Raw genomic sequence first — 18,691 nt, forward strand, 5'->3', positions numbered from 1 at the left:
GACAGATTGGGACTGTCATGTCAGAGGCCCAGGCCACAGTGGCCAGGGTGTGACAGGGGAAGCACAGGGCAAAGTAATACTTTGATGGCAAAGCACAGGCCAGAGTGGTCAGGGCTCCTGACGGGGGAAGCAGAAGGGTGTGGGGCCCCAGAGGCAGAATCCAACCCTTTAGGCGCCCCCACCCCCTGGGCCCCAGTCAGGGAGGCTTCCTGGAGAGGGGACCTTTATGCTGAGACCTGAAGGATGAGTATGAACAGAGTAGGTGGGCAAAGGGACCTCTATATTGCTTGTGTGCCCTCATTCTATAGCATGTGCAGTCTGGGGGTCCCTGCAATGCCCGAGTAGTACCGTGCATGTGTCTGCATGTGCTGTAACCCCTCATTAGCTCCTGCAAGGGTATCCTGATGGGATGGTGTTTTGGGGGGTTCCACTTAATTGCCGCATTTACTTAATTACAACATCTGGAGAAGGGGACAAAAGCAGCGGAAACAGCCACAGCAGGAAGAATGAGGTTAAACTGCCTGAGAGCTGAGGGGGCCTTGGGGGAAGAGGACTGCTCATACGCATGCACAGAATCTGCCTGAATATACACAAATACACACGGGGGACACATCCATATTCACACATGCACATCACGTACTCAGAGGCTCACCAGAACACAGATACAGCAGGCACATGGAACACATATACACCTGGCTTCCTGTTCAAATATAGGGGACACACACATGCACAGACTCACACTCAGACATGTGAGAGATCATATGTGTAAAAACACATTCTGCACAGATTCTCTCTTGCATGCATGTGTGAGCCACATTCCCACATATATACACAAGAAACATTCAGAAAGTCGTATCAAATACCTATAAGGTATTCAAATCAATGAAGTCTGTTAAAAAATCACTTTACAAATAAACTTAGGCCCTCTTCAAGTTGGGGGTTGTTTGAGCAATCATGGATGGAGGTGGTGTCCCCTTATCCTCAACTAGTCCCTGCCAACCCAAGCCTAGCCAGTGGGGTTCATTGGAATTAGCTCAGCTTTGTAATTAGCACATGAATTGATACTGAGGACCGGGAATTCATTTCATTTTTTTTTAAGTTTATTTATTTATTTTGAGAGAAAGAGAGAGAGCATGAGCGCAGGGCAGAGAGAGAGGGAGAGAGGATCCCAGACAGGCTCTGCACCATCAGCACAGAGCCTGATGTGGGGCTTGAACCCACAAACTACAAGATCATGACCTGAGCTGAAATCAAGAGTCAGATGCTTAACAGACTGAGCCACCCAGATGCCCCAGACTAGGAACTGGCTTTAAAGATTAGGTCGGAAGGTGCATTTCCATACGGATGGGTCAAAAGAGAGGGGCAAGACGAGCGCATACTAACCACCACCGTAAATCAGACTGATGGGTTCCAGGCAAGCACTGACTTCTACAGGGCAACCACAAGATCCTGTGTATGAGGTTCTGCTTAGCTATGGTGGAAGACCTAACGTGAGGCTCAGGGTCTGCTTTAATGACTTCCACCTGTCAACGTGGAAGAAGACTTCCATAAGAACATGGGGACAAGTTTACATTTGGGCAGAGAATGGAGTGGAATATACCGATGAGTTTTAATTAGTAAACATATAGCCAGTGGGCCACTGTATGAAAACGCTATGTGAAAGCCGGAACACCACAATTAGAGTTTCATTTCACAGAATGACAGGGGGTGCTCAAGGTTTATTGATATCAGGGGCCCAGAGAGGAAGGGTCAGAATATCAGTAAGTGTAATGTCAGCTACTGTAACAAAGAACTCCCTTGATTTCAGTGACTTCATACAATAGTTGGTTTCTTGCCACAGGTGTCCTGCTTGGTTGGCATCTGTCCTCCATCTGGTGACTCACACGGCAGACTGGTTAATTTTGTGCCTCCATCATTTCCTGGGGCTCCAAATTATCTGCTTCCACCTGGCAAATGGGAGGAGAGAGGGTAAAGAAGTTTCACCAGCTTCTTAAAAAGCTTGGCCCAGAAGTGACCCTCTATAAACCTCCCTTCTGCCCGTATTTTATTGGAGAGAACTAATCACATAGCCACCCCAGATGCAAGGAGGGCTGAGAACATATCCCCAGGCTGGGCAGCTTCCTGCCATCGTAGTTATGCAGAGTGTATGGATGACAATGGACCCAACATCAACCACCACCAGATCCACAACCTCAGGGGGAAGCAGCAGGAAGAGGCTGTGGGATCTCCTTCCATTCACTACAGCGAATCCTGCTCCAGGGAGATGTCTCAGCCCCACGCTGACCACCCACCCACCTACCCTGGTCCCGGCCTTTGGGGTGGGTGATCACAAATTTGACTCCTTTGAGGGCAAAGTGAATCTGGCTTGATTTGATAAATCTCTAGGTCAGTGCCGAAAGATGATAGTGAGTATCCAACACTTTTTTCCCCCCAAGCATTTATTGAGCCCTCACTATGTGCCAGGCCCAGTGCTGGGAACACACCTGTGAATCAGGCACAGTCCAGGCTTTGGAATTTTGTCTCCTCATAAGGCAGAAAGAGAACAGGTAGTTTCTGGACCTGTGTTTGTCGCTGTGATATTCCATTATGAACAAGATTGGGGAGAGGGAAGGGACAAAGAAATCACCAGGTCTGCCTGCCTGTGTGTGATGGTGGGGTTGGGAGTGGAGGTTCAGTGAAGGGATGAGGGCAACATTTGAGGACGAAGTCACCTGGACCAGAAGGGGGTACATAGGTTTGAACATAATCCCTGTATTATCTGTGTGATCTATCTATCTATTATCTGTGCAGACCTGTGTGCTAATCATTAACCTAATGATTCCAGCTCCTAACACAAACCACTGTTGATTCAAGTGCTAATCAGAAATCCGATCTCTGTGAACACAAACCTGTGCTGATTCATGTGCAAACTGTAAATCTATGCTGACTGTAAACTCTGTCCTGGAGCAGGGCTAAATCACAAACTTGGGCAGGAACACCAACCAACAATTACCAACTCAAAAAGATCCACATGCTAATAGCCATTTTTAGTTGATTCATGTGCTAATTAGTATCTTGGGATAATTTAACTGAACGATCAGAGGGTGTTGCAGTCTTGAGGAAGAGAAGTACTGACTCTGAAGCCTGACAGTCTAAGTTCAAATCCCAGGTCTGTTACAGACCAGTTGAATTGACTATGGGCAAATTATTCCCTTCTTTGGGCCTCAACTTCATTCTTCATTCATTCCTTCAAGAGGCGGACTGGCTGATAGCACCTCATATGGCTGTTGGGAGGATTAAATAAGATAATCCATGTAAGAAGCTGGGAGCAGTGCCTGGCACAGATGTGTTTACTCTGTAAGTACTAGCTGTAATAATGATAACGATAATATAGAGCCAACAGTTACTGTCCTGATTTCATTTAATCTTCATAGTGGCCCCTACCTCCAACTTCTTCACCACTACCACTCTTCCTTGGCCCATGTCTGGAAGCCTCACCATCTGGATGGGCTTCCCAGAGGTTCCCAGGGCAACCCCGAGTCCCCAAGTCCCGTCCCCGCTGCTGCTCCTCTCAGCACTATTCCCAGGTCGGGACACAACCCCTCAGTCGCCACTTGGGGGCAGCAACACACCGCTCAGCCGCTGCGCGCGCGGCGCATTGTGGGGCACGTAGTCTCGTGGGTGGTTTAAGCGGTGCTTCCAGCCTGGGAAGTAAACTGCATTTCCCAGAAGGCCACGCGACACCCTCTGCCTCACCTTGCTCAAATCTGGGGGCCGAGACCTCACCCCCACCGAGAGCGCGCCTCCGGAGCGGCGCGGGGAATTGTGGGGTGGCGGAACGGAGGCCCGCGCCCCGTGGAGGAAATGCTGCGCCGGCGCGGGCGGTTGGTCTAGCCAGATGGACCTTAGTGGGTGGGTAGGGGCAGCAGCTGTTCAGTCCCGGGAGTCGCCGCCGCTTTAAAGCAACGGCGTGGGGGCGTGGGGTGCTGCGCAATCCCTTACTCAGGGAACTGCGAGACCAGACCCCCGCCGCTGTGTATGCGCTGGAGCCAGCTCAGCCGCCTGCGGCTCTCCTGAATCTCCACCAACCCTTGCCGGCTCTCGAGACTGTTCAAGGCGCTTCAGTCTTCAAAGAAAACAATCCCTTCCCCTTCTTTTCTCTCTTTTCCTTCACAGTTACCCCCTCTCCCTCCTTTAAAAAACAAACAAAATAAACAACAAAAACCCCACCCTATTATGGTAATGTTCAACCGTGCACACGGGAAGAATGGGGTAATGACCCTCCAGGTACCCAGCACCTTTCTTCAACAATTATCAACGTATGGCCAATCCTGTTTTATTTTTTCTGCCTCCCTCCCTGCAGAATTAGTGTAAAGCAAATCCCGGACGGCATATTTCATCCACAAATACTTTTATATGTATCTCTAAAACACAAGGTTCTTTCAAAAAAATAACACCTTTATCACACCTAAAAACAAATAATTTCTGAATTTTATTCAGTATCCAACCTGTCTCCAGATTTCCCTGATTGTCTTATAAATGTCTTAACTGTTGACTGGTTCAGATCAGAATCCAAACAGGATCTATGCATTGCATTTTGTTGGTACCTCTCACAAAGGTACCTGTCTGATTTGGCTGGTTGCACTTGGTGTCCTTCGTTATGTTCTTCTGTCTCCTGTATGTCCTGCAAACAGATGTAGAGGCTGCGTCAGATTCAGGTGTTTTGTGTTTTGTTTTTTGATTTTTAAAAAATGTTTATTTGTTTTTGAGAGAGAGAGAGAGAGACAGAGCATAATCAGGGGAAGGAGAGAGAGAGAGGGAGACACAGAATTCAAAGCAGACTCCAGGCTCTGAGCTGTAAGCACAGAGCCCAAAGCAGGGCTTGGACTCATGAACTGTGAGATCATGACCTGAGCCGAAGTTGGTTGCTAAACCGACTGAGTCACCCAGGCACCCCCAGATTCAGGTTTAATTTGGGGGTAAGTAGGCTTCATGGGTGATGTTGAGTTCTTCAATCAGGAGGCACATAATAATGTCTGGATGTTTCTTTGCTTGTGATATTAATATCCAATGTTGGGTTTGAGAGTTGTCAGCCTGACTCATCCATTATAAAAACACAGCCAAACTTTAAGAGGGAAGTGTCTACATGCTCTCCCCTTCATCTCTTTCCCTCTGTTTCACACACACACAAAACCCCAATAGTTTTGTGTTGCTAAAGCTCTTCCCTATTGCCAAACTCAAGAGTCACTTCTCTATCCTTAACTCAATGATCCTGCCATGATGGGCCTATCCTGTCCTGGCCAGTATTAGTAGGCACTAGCCACACAGTGGGCTAGCTAGTCCTAATTGAGATGTGCTCTAAGTATAAAATACATACTGGGATTTCAAAGATTTACTACAAAAAAAAAAAAAAAAGGAAGAAAGAAAGAAAAAAGAAAAAGAATGTAAAATGTCTTGAGAATTTTAAAGACATTGATAATGTATTGAAACTATAGTATTTGGGGGGCGCCTGGGTGGCGCAGTCGGTTAAGCGTCCGACTTCAGCCAGGTCACGATCTCGCGGTCCGTGAGTTCGAGCCCCGCGTCAGGCTCTGGGCTGATGGCTCGGAGCCTGGAGCCTATTTCCGATTCTGTGTCTCCCTCTCTCTCTGCCCCTCCCCCGTTCATGCTCTGTCTCTCTCTGTCCCCCCAAAAAAATAAATAAATAAACGTTGAAAAAAAAAAAAAAAAAAAAAAGAAACTATAGTATTTGGGATATATTAATAATAAAATATATGATTGAAATATTTTGTCAAAATACTTTCACTTTTCTTTTGAAATGTGGCTACTAGAGATTTTTAAATAACACACGTTATTATATACATTATATTTCTATTAGAAATATATTTAGAAATAAATCTATTAGAAACATATTACATTATATTTCTATTAGCATTGTTTTCGACCTAGTGATTTTCAAAATGTGATCTTTGGGTCAGTAGCAGCAGCAACAGCGCATGATAACTTGTTACAATTGCAAATTCTCTGCTGCCCAGACCCGCTGAACTGGAATCCCTGGGGATATAGGACCCAGCTGTCTGCATTTTAACAAGTCCTTCAGACCAATCCCGTCTGAAAACTCCCCTTCTGCTTTCTGTGATGCAGTACTCTCCCAAACCCACCCACTTCTCACCCCTCCACTGTTAACACCCTGGTCTGAGCCCCATTCGGCACCAAATGGACCACCACAATTGCTAACAAACCCGCCTCTAATCGTGTGTCCTACTTGTAGTCCTCTCACCACAGCTTGAGGGGAGGGGCAAGGGGTGTCTTTCAAAAACATAAATCAGATCGTATTACTTCTCTGCGTAAAACCTTCCAATGGCTTCTCGTTGCACTTACAGTAAACTCCGAGCTCCTTCCTGTGGCTGCTGCAGCCCTCCGTCACGTGACCTCTGCAGCCTCCTCAACCTCACATTGTCCTCCAACTTCCCTTTGACTCTTTCGGCCCCAGCCATCTCTTCTCGCTGTTCTCACACACTCCCAGCTCTTTCCTGGCTCGGGGCCTTTGTGATGGCCATCCCCTCTCCTGGGAATAGAGTTCTCCCAGATCTTTGTAGTGTAGGTCTAGCTCTCTTGTCCTTCAGGTCTCTCAGTTCAGATGCCCCATCTCAATGCTGTCCTTGTGTCACTCCAACTGAAGCCTGACTCCCCGACGCCCACATTCACATATCACCCACCTCTCCTTCTGCGTGGCATGTTACACACATTGTTCTTCCTCTTCTTCATTTGTTTGTCTCCTCTACTAAATGTCGTAAGCATACAAGGGCAGGGATTCACCTCTCTTGCTTACCACTTTGTCCCCAGCTCCTACCTGCACATAGTAGGTGCTCAAGATAGGTCTGTTCACTGACCTAGGAAGTGCTCCTCCTCAGTCTCTCTTGTGGCTTCTACCTACTCTGAAGTCAGAGGACCATTGGCGTCCACAGTGTTTGAAAAATAGGAACACCCCGATGACACTCCTGATTTCTGCCTTCTGCCGTGTTGGGATATCTGACAACTTGGAGCCCACTTTTATTTTTTTATGTTTATTTATATATTTTATTTATTTATTTTGAGGGGGAGCAGAGGGAGAGGGAGAGAGAGAATCCCGAGTAGGCTCTGTGCTATCAGCACAGAGCCTGATGTGGGCCTCGATCTCATGAACTGTGAGATCATGACCTGAGCTGAGGTCAAGAGTTGGACACTTAACTGACTAAGCTACCTAGGCACCCCTGGAGGCCATTTTTCTCCTTGGGCACAGTAGGCTGGAGCTGCTAAACCTATGAAAGTTTAGCTGATGGAGATACAGATATTAGAAAAGAGAGATGTTAACACATGGAGGTGGTTATGCACCAGATGGAGGAGCTAAGGGGCCAAGTAGGAGCCAGTGAAGCAATCAGAAATTAGCAGCAGTGGGAAGCCACTGTCACTCCAGGCTGGAGGAACGAAGGAAGGAGTTACCATCATCAGACCCAGAGACAAAGTCACCTCATAGAAGCTGGAGACCCAGAAGGATTGTCTAGCTGGCTGGAGCTGTGGGGAGGCACAACCACAGGGAGAGGGAAGAATTGCCTTGGCCTGCTGCTCCCACTCGCTGGGCTCCTGCCACTGCTTCCTGTTGGCGGAACCCCAGGTAAATCCAGATAAAGGGAGAGGCTGGAAACTGGCCTGGGATGCAGGCAGAAAGGGGAGGATGAGGAATAGGTCTGGGGGCAAATACAGCCTAGAGCAGGACAGCACGGGGTCCCGGACAAACCAGGGTCCCCACCATGCCGTGGTGTCCCCACCTCACTGAGTCACATTATAGGTCTTGCTGCTGTAGGACTAGGGTTAGGGTAGAATTTGCGACCCCAGTGTTTCAGTTATCTTTTGCTGCACAACACGTTATCCAAAAACTAAGCAGCTTAAGTCAACCATTTTCTTTTCCCTCTGACTTTATGGATCAGTTATTCCAGAAGGGCTCAGTGGGGCTGTTCTTACTTGGTGTCCATCGTATGGTTGAACTCAGATGTTAAGTGGGCTGGAGTCATTTGAAAACGCGACGGGCCTGGTGTCCCAGGTGGCTCACTCACATAGCTGGCAATGTTGCTGACCGTCAGATGAGAGGTCAGTGGACTGCTGACCAGAGCAAATACACATGGCCACTCCAGCATGGCAATCTTACATGGTGGCTGGCTTCTCCCAGAGCATGTGTTGCAAAAGATCCAGAAAGAAACTGCTTAGCATTTTCTGACTCAGCTTCTGAAGTCACACAGCATCACTTCTCCTGCTGTCTATTGGTTGAAGTAGTCACCAAGTAGTTTTTTTTTTAACTTGTTTTATTTTTTATTTTTTAAAATTGACATCCAAATTAGTTAGCATATAGTGCAACAATGATTTCAGGAGTAGATTCCTTAGTGCCCCTTACCCATTTAGTCCATCCCCCCTCCCACAACCCCACAGCAACCCTCAGTTTGTTCTCCATATTTACGAGTCTCTTCTGTTTTGTCCCCCTCCCTGTTTTTATATTATTTTTGTTTCCCTTCCCTTATGTTCCTCTGTTTTGTCTCTTAAAGTCCTCATAGGAGTGAAGTCGTATGATTTTTGTCTTTCTCTGACTAATTTTGCTTAGCACAATACCCTCCAGTTCCATCCACGTGGTTGCAAATGGCAAGATTTCCTTCTTTTTGATTGCCGAGTAATACTCCATTGTATATATATACCACATCTTCTTTATCCATTCATCCATCGATGGACATTTGGGCTCTTTCCATACTTTGGCTATTGTCGACAGTGCTGCCATAAACATGGGGGTGCACGTGTCCCTTTGAAACAGTACACCTGTATCCCTGGATACATACCTAGTAGTGCAATTGCTGGGCCGTAGGGTAGTTCTATTTTTAGTTTTTTGAGGAACCTCCATACTGTTTTCCAGAGTGGCTGTACCAGCTTGCATTCCCACAAGTGGTTTCTTACCTATGTGCCTTTGTACATGCTCTTCCACTGACTGTGTTCTACTCTTAAGACACAGGTGTGTAGTTACCTTTATTGGAAGCCTTCCCTGGGAGCCTTCCTGAGCATGTACTGTCTCAGGTTGGGAGAGGCACCTGCCTCAGGGCCCAGTAACGGCCTGGGCCCATACATTCACTGCATTTTAGGAGAGTGCGTCTGTGGGGCCCACCATTGCATCTGTTTCTTGCCTGACCCTTGCGAAAGGTCAGTAAGGAGCCATTTAATGGATTGTGGAAGTCAGTTATACTGAGATTCCCAAAGAACTATACCTCACTGCTCACGCTCTCCCGCAGTCCTGTCCCTTGCCTCTGCCTTGGACATGTGACTTGTTTTAACCAACAGAATGTAACAGAAGTCACCCTCTGCCAGTTCTGGCCTCAGACTTAAGCTTGGCAGCTTTTGCTTTCGTGTACTCAGGAACGCTGAGCTCCCTGTCGGGGAGACCACATGGAAAGGCCACACAGAGTGATTACGTGGAAAAGCCACATGGAGAACTGAGGAAGCCAGATAGCGAGAATTGATAGCCCCGAATCTGTGACCTCTGTTCTAGCTGTCCCTCGGCCGTTTGAGCTTTTCTTGAAACACCAGAAACATGAATAAAGAAGCCTTCTTGGATGCTGTAGCCTCAGCTGACATCATGTAGAGCAGAGACAAACCTTCTCTGTTGGGTCCAATTCAAATTCTTAAAACACAGGACAGTGAGCAAATAATAACATAGTTGCTGTTTAAGCCACTAGTTTTGGGAATCTGTCATGCAGCAATAGCTACCTGATATAGGCTGAGTGAACTATTTCCTATTTTCTGTGGGCCTTATGGAGTAAAGGGGCAGGATGTTATTCCCAACATAAATAAACTCACTGCCCAGATTAAGGCTGGCATATTGTATGCATTCATTCATCCCCTCATTCTTTCATTCATTCATTCATTCATTCATTCCCTCATTTATTCTTTCACCAGACATTCACTGAGATACTCAACTGCTGTGCACCAGGTTCTGTTCTAGGTCCTGTAGATACATGAGTGATAAAGCAGACAAAATCACGGACTTCACCTAACTTAAAATGTGATTTCCATGAACTAGCAGTCATGCTGGGTATCTTACTGGAATGGCTGGCCAAAGACAGAATAAAGAAAGCAAGAATGTATTATAGAACAGAACTATAATGTCATACCAATTGGATTTATATTCCAGCCATTTGGGGGAAGATATCAATTTGGAGCCTCATCTTACATGACAAATAAAAATAAATTCCAGACGGACTAGAGTAAAATATGGGAAGAAAGTTACACAATAAAAGTCTTGAAGATGAAATAAATATTTAATAACCTCTGGGTTGGAAAAGACTACCTGAACTTCAAAACGGGAGAACAAATCACCAAGGAAAAGACTGATGGATTTGACTGTTTAAAGAATTGAATATTCCATGTGTCCAAAAAGGGCGTGACTAAAATTGAGGTTATGCAAAATACTGGAGAAAAATACTCGCGACAGGCAAAACTGACAAATGGTTAACATATTGTAATGAAGATATTAATATGTCAATGTGGAATTAACATGAAAATCCAATACCCAAAAGATGGGCAAATAAGAGGAAAAGACAATTCACAGAAGAAATACAAATAGAAAAAAAGTAATGTTCAAATAATTGCCACTTGAAATACTGAAACACATCCCTTTGCCTGTCAAATCAGCAAAGATGTTTGAAATGTGGTTCCCTATAGCTGAGGAGAGTTCAGGTAAATGTGAGATTTCATTCACCATGGCTGGGATGGGAATGGGAATGACCCTTCTGGAGAAGGATTGGACAGCCTGAGGTCAAAGCCTAAAAATGTGTGTATCTGTTAATTCACCATTTATACATCTAGGAATTTAGCCTCTGAAAGAATCCAGCAAGTGGGAAAAGATTTCACTAAAGAGATTTTCATGGCACCATTTTCTAATAATAACAGAAAAAACAGACCAAAACCAAAAACAAATTGGAAATAATCCCGTGTCCCACTAACATTTGACAAAGACCCATGGGATGTCATTTGAAGGTAAAGGGATTCCTTGCGAAAAGAAACGTGGGAGGGGCACCTGGGTGGCGCAGTCGGTTAAGCGTCCGACTTCAGCCAGGTCACGATCTCGCGGTCCGGGAGTTTGAGCCCCGCGTCAGGCTCTGGGCTGATGGCTCAGAGCCTGGAGCCTGTTTCCGATTCTGTGTCTCCCTCTCTCTCTGCCCCTCCCCCGTTCATGCTCTGTCTCTCTCTGTCCCAAAAATAAATAAAAAACGTTGAAAAAAATTTTTTTTTAAAAAACAAAAAAAAAGAAAGAAACGTGGGAAACGCTGGCTTGAATAAAGTTAGATGAGCTGCTTTGTTGGAATTTTTATCAGCATGCTGAAGTCCATGATAACTGTATGGGGAAGGGGTGGGGGACCTCCTAGGCATTTCCACCCCCTCGCCGGATTTATTTGGTCAGGCAGCCTGAATCAGTTGGCTATCGCTGGCAACTGTCCTGCTATTCCTTGCTCTTCATTCTGTTGACCACATCAGTTCCCAACACCTACTCAGATTCAAGGGCAGGGAAATAGACTCCACCCTTTGATGGGAGTTGCCTTGAAGTCAGATGGTGAAAGGCAGGGAGACAGAGAGGGTTGAAAAATTGGAGCCATTTTTTGCAGTCTTCCAGAATCTTTGCTTCATGGAACATATTAGGTAAGGCAAATTACTAGCTTTTAAAAAAAATTTTTTTTAAGTTTATTTAAAAAAAATTTTTTTAAGGTTTATTCATTTTTCAGAGACAGAGAGACAGAATGTGAGTGGGGGAGAGGCAGAGAGAGAGGGAGTCACGGAATCTGAAACAGGCTCCAGGCTCTGAGCTGTCAGCACAGAGCCCGATGAGGGGCCTGAACTCAGGTTGGACAGGGAGATCATGACCTGAGCTGAAGTCAGATGCTTAACTGACTGAGCCACCCAGGCACCCCACAAGCTCTTGTTAACCAAAGAAGCCCAAATTTCAGTGGCTTAATACAATCTATCTTTCCTTCACACCATAGTGTAAATGCAATCAGTAGGGGGTCTCTGCCCCTGAGTCACCCTGGGACTGAAGCTCCTCCCATCTGGCAGCGCTGGGCTCCTTTAGTCGGCCTGCCCCTGCCCCCAGTCCTCTCTACCGGTGGGTGTTGAAAGAGGTGAGGGCCACAAGTGGGAGGTTTTCAGGGTCACACCTGGAGGTCCGTCACAACACATTTGCTCGCGTTATTGCCTCACATACCTGATTACAAGGGACGATGGGAAATGTGGTCCAGCTGTATGCAAAGAAGCAGAGGGAAGCAGTTTTAGTGACAAATTAGCCAGTCTCTGCCACAGATTTTGGAACATGCTGGCTATCTCTGAAAATAGAAACGTCATATTTACTAGTTTTCTTATTTATTGCCTTTCTCCCTCCACTAGGAGCCAAGATCTAGGAGGGCAGTTTTGTTCACTATTACATACCTATCACCCATCCAGGGGCCTGGGCAAATAGGTGTTAAATAAATGAATACATGCACGAGTTAATAAAAATTCAATAACTTCAGAAGATATAATATTACAAACCCATTAAGAGTTATAGTTCTTTTTTTTTATTTTATTTATTTATTTAAAAAAAAATTTTTTTTTCAACGTTTATTTATTTTTGGGACAGAGAGAGACAGAGCATGAACGGGGGAGGGGCAGAGAGAGAGGGAGACACAGAATCGGAAACAGGCTCCAGGCTCTGAGCCATCAGCCCAGAGCCCGACGCGGGGCTCGAACTCACGGACTGCGAGATCGTGACCTGGCTGAAGTCGGACGCTTAGCCGACTGCGCCACCCAGGTGCCCCTATAGTTCTTTTTTTTTTAATGTTTATTTATTTGTTTTGAGGTGGGGCGAGGGGCAGAGAGAAGAGAGAAAGAATTCCAAGCAGGCTCTTCGAGATCATGACCTGAGCCAAAATCAAGAGTCAGAGGCTTAACCGACTGAGCCACCCAGGCGCCCCTAGACTGATATTTCTAAGGGGATTTTAGGAACATGAGAAATTGCTCATGTGTAATGAACACTTAGATAGGATATAGGTTAGGTAGGATATGAACCCTGTAATAGAATTCAATATAACAGTGGCTTAAACAAAGTAGAACTTTATTTCTCTTTCACCAATAGATGAAGTATAAATTGTCCAGGGTTTCATTGTGATGGTATGGAGGTTTCATGGCATCAGAGATCTAGGCTGTCTAACCGATGGTCCTACCATTCCTAGGGGAGTGCCCTGGCCTGCGTGGCCCAAGATGGCTCCCACCACATTCACATTCCAGGCAGTGAGAAGGAGAAAAGGGAAATGGAGACTCACCTCACAGCTCTTTCCTAGCGTAGGTGAACCGAGAAATGAAATATATTTAAATTTTTTTAACTTTTATTTATTTTTGAGAGACAGAGAGAACCAGGGCATGAATGTGGGAGGAGCAGAGAGAGAGGGAGATACAGAATCTGAAGCAGGCTCCAGGCTCTGAACTATCAGCACAGAGCCCAATGTGGGGCTCAGACCCACGAACTGTGAGATCATGACCTGAGCTAAAGTTGGACGCTCAACTGACTGAGCCACCCAGGCGCCCCAAGAAATGAAATATATTTTTAACATTTATTTTTATTTTGAGGAGTGCCTGGGTGGCTCAGTCAGTTGAGCGTCCAACTTCGGCTCAGGTCTCCGATTTAGTGAGTTCGAGCCCCACATCGGGTTCGTTGCTGTCAGCGCTGAAGCCATCCATGCAGGGCCCACTTCCACTTCCAATCCCCTGTCCCCATCTCTCTCTGCCCCTCCCCCACTCTCTCTCTCTCTATCTCAAAAATAAATAAACATTTAAACATTTTTATTTGTTGAAGAAACCAAGAGTCAGACACTTAACCAACTGAGCCATCCAGGCACCTTGAAATCTTAAAAAAAAAAGTTTGTTTATTTATTTATTTTGAGCAAGAGAAAGTGTGAGCAGGGGAGGGACAGAGAGGGAAGGAGAGAAAGAATCCCAAGCAGGTTCCATGCTGTAAGCAAAGAGCCTGATGTGGGGCTCAATCTCACAAACCATGAGATCATGACCTGAGCTGAAATCAAGAGTCAGACACTTAACTGACTGAGCCACCCAGGCGGCCCCGAGAAATGAAATCTTAGCTTTGGTGTCTAATTTGTTTTGCTCTCTGTACTGTGAGGGTCATCTTCTGGGTTACTTTCCAGAGCAAAGAGCAGATGTATAACAGTAAGGTCAGGTCACAGATGAGCAGTCGAAGGGAATATAGCTGCTTATTTCCAGGTGATACAAATTCTTTGCAAAAATTGGCAGGATGATAAGTCAGACATCTGAAGTGTTTGCATGTATGTTGTCATTTTTGTTGATCCTGCCTATTCTTGTTCATGATATCTTAGATTTGTAGGAAGAGGGACATTAAACGTTTTTTTTAATGTTTTTATTTATTTTTGAGGGAGACACAGAGAGACAGAGAATGAGTGGGGGAGGGGCTGAGAGAGAGGGAGACACAGAATCCAAGCAGGCTCCAGGTTCTAAGCTGTCAGCACAGAGCCCAACTTGGGGCTCGATCTCATGAACTATGAGATCATGACCTAAACCAAAGTCGGATGCTTAACCGACTGAGCCACCCAGGCACCCCCAACCCCCAAAAATTTTTTTAAAAAAGATTTGTAGGAAGAATCTGAAGACCTAGTATGGCTGTATGTTACTCCAGAGGGGACATTCATCCAGGACAAGACCCAGGTTTACCTGACTTAGGGGCTGCAAGGATAAGCTGTTAGTTCACATGAAGGCTACGTGATTTCTGGCTCACTCTTACCTTGAGTGTGACAAGCCTTCAGATCCCAGTTGAAAATGAAGAGTGATGTTCACACTCTCCAGTCTGGGTGGACCTGGGCCTCTACTTTTTGCCTCTCTAGTCCCTAACTGTCTTCTGGATTGGACCATGTCTTCAGAACATAGTGAAGACATCTGTTCTGAAGGCATTTGAGTTCTGGGCTCCCTTTTTGTTGTATTTTGAATATTGGATGCTATTTCCTTACCCTCTTACTAGTCCTTTGCTGCTTTGAGTAACTTTTCCTATATATTTCAAACTGCATTTTTAGTTTTGAGAAAGAGAGGGAGGGAGAGAGAGAGAGAGAGAGAGAGAGAGAGAATGAGTTGGGGAGGGGCAGAGAGAGAGGACAGAGAATCCGAAACAGGCTCCATGCCATCAGCGCAGAGCCCGATGCAGGGCTCAAACTCACGAACTGTGAGATCATGACCTGAGCCAAAATCAAGAGCCAGATACTCAACCAACCGAGCCACCCAGGCGCCCCTCAACCTGTATTTTTTTAAATGTTTATTTATTTTTGACACAGAGAGAGAGAGAGAGACAGAGCATGAGGAGGGGAGGGGCAGAGAGAGAGGGAGACACAGAATCTGAAGCAGGCTCCAGGCTCTCAGCTGTCAGCACAGAGCCCGACGCGGGGCTCGAACTCACAGACCACGAGATCATGACCCCAGCCGGAGTCAGACACTCAAACGACTGAGCCACCCAGGCGCCTCCCTAAACCTATATTTTTATTTGTTCTTCAGGGGAGGGTGCTTTCTGATTTCTTAGAACACCAATATTGACAGCAGAAGTCCTGTATTTTTTTTTCCTCCACAAAATTGCCTTTATTTGTTGTGTTTTCTGATATTAAAATATTTTTATTTATTTATGATTATATAAGTTAAAGATACTCTCTGTAAAAAAACAAATGTAAAGGGTGCATTAAATTTTTTTTAAATTTTTTTAACATTTATTTATTTTTGAGACAGAGAGAGACAGAGCATGAACAGGGGAGGGGCAGAGAGAGAGGGAGACACAGAATCTGAAACAGGCTCCAGGCTCCGAGCTGTCAGCACAGAGCCCGACGCGGGGCTCGAACTCACGGACCGTGAGATCATGACCTGAGCCGAAGTCGGACGCTTAACCGACCAAGCCACCCAGGCGCCCCAAGGGTGCCTTAAATTTTAAGCCCTGCATGGGGCTTAAAATTGTAGATTTCTAATTCATTTATAATGACTGCATTTATGATATGGATGAACCACAACTGATAAATCTATGGAGCATTGCTTTAATTATATTTTAAAGGCCTTCCTTTCACAAACATATAAAGCCAGCTGTTGTGGCCTAGGATGTCTGTTCACTGACAGTGTCGGGGCCACATTCCCGCGAAGAGGGAGAATAGAGAAAGGGAGGACACACTTTTGCCTTTAGGGACACAACCTGGAAGTTGTTTCTTCCCGCATTCCAATGACCAGAAGACAGTTCCAGGGCCTCACCTGGCTCCAGAGAGGCTGAGAAACACAGTCTTGGCTAGGGGACCAGATGTCCAATTACCAATTACATTTTAATAGAAGAAGGGAAGAGAACAATATTTGCTGATTGCTGGCATGGTGCTTCACTCGCCTTGCAAGTCAGTCCTTGCTAGCACTTTCCCACAAGCCAAAGCGGGAAACATCTGTTTAGTTGTCAACACTGAAACTGGTAGGAAATAAAGACATCATGAAACCGCTTTACCAGTTCCTTTGGTGCTTCCAATTTTCATCTTTTTAAAATAATTTTTTATTCAGGTAGAATTTACGTAGAGTAAAATACATCCTTTTTAGTGTATTGTTCTATGAACTTCGACAAACGCATGCAACCATGAAATCATCACAAGAAAAATAGAGAATTCTCTTGTCCTCCCCTCCCCAATTTCCCTCGCTCCCCTTTGTGGTCAACCACTGCCTCCACTTCCAGCCCCTGGCAGGCACCGATCCAATTTCTGTCCCTCCAGGCTGCCTTTTCCAGAGTGTTCTATGGATAGAATTGTGTATGTAGACTTTTGAGTCTGGCATCTTTCCCATAGCATGATGTACTTCAGATTTGTTTGTGCTCTTGTGGGTTTATCAGTAGTTCATTCCTTTTTCTTGCTGAGTAGTATTCCATTGTGTGGATGTACCATGATTCATTCATCTGCTGAAGAAAACATGGCTTGTTTTTAGTTTGGGGCAATTATAAATAAAGCCACTGTTTATATGGCATACTGGTGTTTGTGTGAACTTAAGTTTTGACTTCTCTTGAGTAAATATCTAGGAATAGGATTGTTGGGTCATATGACAAGCGTGTGTTTAACTTTATAAGAAACTGCCACTTTTCCTAAGTGGCTGAACCATTTTGCGTTCCCACCAGCAATGTGTAGGAGGGTTCCCGTTGTTAGGCATCTTCGGCGGCTCTAGGTATTGTCAGAACTGCTGCTGTTTGCCATTCTTTTTTTTTTTATTTTTTTATTTTATTTTTTTTAACGCTTATTTATTTTTGAGACAGAGAGAGACAGAGCATGAACGGGGGAGGGTCAGAGCGAGAGGGAGACACAGAATCTGAAACAGGCTCCAGGCTCTGAGTGGTCAGCACAGAGCCCGACCCGAGGCTCGAACTCACGGACCACGAGATCGTGACCTGAGCCTAAGCCGATGCTTAACCAACTGAGCCACCCAGGCGCCCCTGCTGTTTGCCATTCTAATAGATGTGCAGTGGTATATCATTGTGGTTTTCCATTTTATTTTGACTAACGAATCAAACTCTCATCTTGCCGGGGAAGGGGAAGGCAGGCCCTATGGATTGGTGCCTTTGGTGTTGTGGACATCTCTCATGCTTTCTATTCAGATGTCTGGAGTCTTTTGAACGTCTTCTCTACATTTTGGGAATGTCCTACCTTATGAATTCAGCTTCCCCAGTCCAGAAGTCAGAAATTCCCAGCCTTCCTTGCAGCTGTGTGCAGGCATGTGTCCTGCACTTTGCCAATCGAATGCACCCACGTTTTCAAGAAATTTTTAATTTGGAGAATTTTGAAATGAAGGAAGACAAGAGTGTGAGGAATCCTGAACCATCTCTCTAACCCCGACGACCGTTCACATAGGGCCAATCCTTTCCCCCTCATTCTCCTCCTCTGTGTGGTCATGCAGCATATTTTATCGGTAAATGTTTTGGTATTTGCATCAGAATTTTATCTGAAAGAGTGAAGAGAAAAAGGAAGCAACCTGTAAAATCGATTCCGATGTGAATAGCGGCGGAAGTCTTAGCAGAAACTCCTGGGTGGCATTAGGATTTGTGTAGCCCCGGGACAGATCTGTGGCACTCCCAGAGATTCAGTGGTCTCCCTAACATCCTTGAACACACCCACTTTGCTGTTTAAACGAGTTAGTGGCATCTACCGTATGCAATGAAGAATTGTGACTGCTATATCTGGGTCAGGTGTCACCTTGGTTTAAGACCAGAGCCAGGACCTGAGCATAGGTAGCTCCAACTTGCAGAAAGAGGCCTTGAGAAGACAGTCACAGTGCAGGAAGTTGTAAGCCAGGTAGTGTGCCTGGAAGTGGCGAATACTGAGGGAGTATGGGGGAGGAGCCAAGGGCATTCCCCACATGCTGCTTAGGGACCAGTCCTTCATCTACAACCCAGTGTTCTCAAGCACCCTGCCACTTTCTTACAGACTTTGCCCCCCACACCAGCCACAGGTGATTGGTTTGGGAAATGCAGGGAATACACGCTGAGCCAAGCTGAGTCCTCTCCCAGGATTCTTTTATTTTCTTTTAATTTTTTAAGTGTTTATTTATCTTTGAAAGAGAGAGACAGAGTGGGGGAGGGACAGAGAGAGAGGGAGACACAGAATCC

At 45.7% G+C, this 18,691-nt stretch overlaps 1 long non-coding RNA gene across 3 annotated transcripts; it reads right to left on the minus strand.

Annotated features, from left to right (window-relative positions):
• Window positions 1-1,224: 1,224 nt before the first annotated feature.
• Window positions 1,225-6,691, minus strand: LOC124511204 (uncharacterized). 3 transcript variants are annotated; one of them, XR_006961834.1, is made up of 3 exons: window positions 6,361-6,691; window positions 4,602-4,663; window positions 1,225-1,946 (listed from the first exon to the last, which is right to left on the minus strand). It is a non-coding gene; the product is annotated as an uncharacterized LOC124511204 (long non-coding RNA). The 3 variants fall into 3 exon arrangements; XR_006961833.1 differs by having other exon boundaries at window positions 4,488-4,663; XR_006961832.1 differs by lacking the exon at window positions 1,225-1,946 and having other exon boundaries at window positions 4,452-4,663.
• Window positions 6,692-18,691: the final 12,000 nt, after the last annotated feature.

Source organism: Lynx rufus, unplaced genomic scaffold, assembly GCF_022079265.1.
Source record: "Lynx rufus isolate CCGP_SWC_20201006 ecotype Redwood Valley unplaced genomic scaffold, mLynRuf1.p SCAF_16, whole genome shotgun sequence".
NCBI lineage: Eukaryota > Metazoa > Chordata > Mammalia > Carnivora > Felidae > Lynx > Lynx rufus.